General features: G+C 38.3%; 1 protein-coding gene across 1 annotated transcript in view; it reads left to right on the top strand.

Moving 5' to 3' along the window:
- The window catches only part of rnpepl1 (arginyl aminopeptidase like 1), a gene marked incomplete in the record, with an annotated part of 13,525 nt that overhangs the window by 10,266 nt on the left and 1,894 nt on the right, over positions 1-1,365 (top strand).

A 1,365-nucleotide genomic window follows, 5' to 3' on the forward strand; every position in this document is an offset into this window, starting at 1 on the left:
TCAATAATCAGACCAACAATTTGACCAACAGTCTGATCAATAATCAGACCAACAATTTGACCAACAGTCTGATCAATAATCAGACCAACAATTTGACCAACAGTCCGATCAATAATCAGACCAACAATTTGACCAATAGTCTGAATAAGTCTGACCAACAATCTGAACAATCTGACCAACAGACTCAACAACAGTTGGACCAATAATCAGACCAACAATCGGACCAGCAATCTGACCAACAGTGTGCACAACAATCTAACAGCCTGAACAACAATCTAACCAACAGTCTGACCAACAATCAGACCAATAATCGAACCAACAATCTAAGTAAAAGTCTGAACAACAATCTAACTAACAGTATGACCAACAGTGTTGATCAGGTGTATTGATCAGGTGTATTGATCAGGTGTATTGATCAGGTGTATTGATCAGGTGTATTGATCAGGTGTTTTGATCAGGTGTATTGATCAGGTGTAATGATCAGATGTAATGATCAGGTGTATTGATCAGATGTATTGATCAGGTGTATAGATCAGATGTATTGATCAGGTGTATTGATCAGGTGTAATGATCAGGTGTATTGATCAGATGTATTGATCAGATGTATTGATCAGGTGTAATGATCAGGTATAATGATCAGGTGTATAGATCAGGTGTATTGATCAGGTGTATTGATCAGGTGTATTGATCAGGTGTGTTGATCAGGTGTGTTGATCAGGTGTATTGATCAGGTGTATTGATCAGGTGTANATTTGACCAACAGTCTGATCAATAATCAGACCAACAATTTGACCAACAGTCCGATCAATAATCAGACCAACAATTTGACCAATAGTCTGAATAAGTCTGACCAACAATCTGAACAATCTGACCAACAGACTCAACAACAGTTGGACCAATAATCAGACCAACAATCTGACCAACAGTCCGATCAATAATCAGACCAACAATTTGACCAATAGTCTGAATAAGTCTGACCAACAATCTGAACAATCTGACCAACAGACTCAACAACAGTTGGACCAATAATCAGACCAACAATTTGACCAACAGTCCGATCAATAATCAGACCAACAATTTGACCAATAGTCTGAATAAGTCTGACCAACAATCTGAACAATCTGACCAACAGACTCAACAACAGTTGGACCAATAATCAGACCAACAATCAGACCAACAATCAGACCAACAGTCTGAATAATAGTCTGAACAACAATCTAACTAACAGTATGACCAACAGTGTTGATCAGGTGTATTGATCAGGTGTAATGATCAGGTGTGTTGATCAGGTGTATTGATCAGGTGTAATGATCAGGTGTGTTGATCAGGTGTATTGATCAGGTGTGTTGATCAGGTGTATTGATC

Source organism: Austrofundulus limnaeus, unplaced genomic scaffold (genome assembly GCF_001266775.1).
Source record: "Austrofundulus limnaeus strain Quisiro unplaced genomic scaffold, Austrofundulus_limnaeus-1.0 Scaffold803, whole genome shotgun sequence".
Classification (NCBI taxonomy): Eukaryota; Metazoa; Chordata; class Actinopteri; order Cyprinodontiformes; family Rivulidae; genus Austrofundulus; species Austrofundulus limnaeus.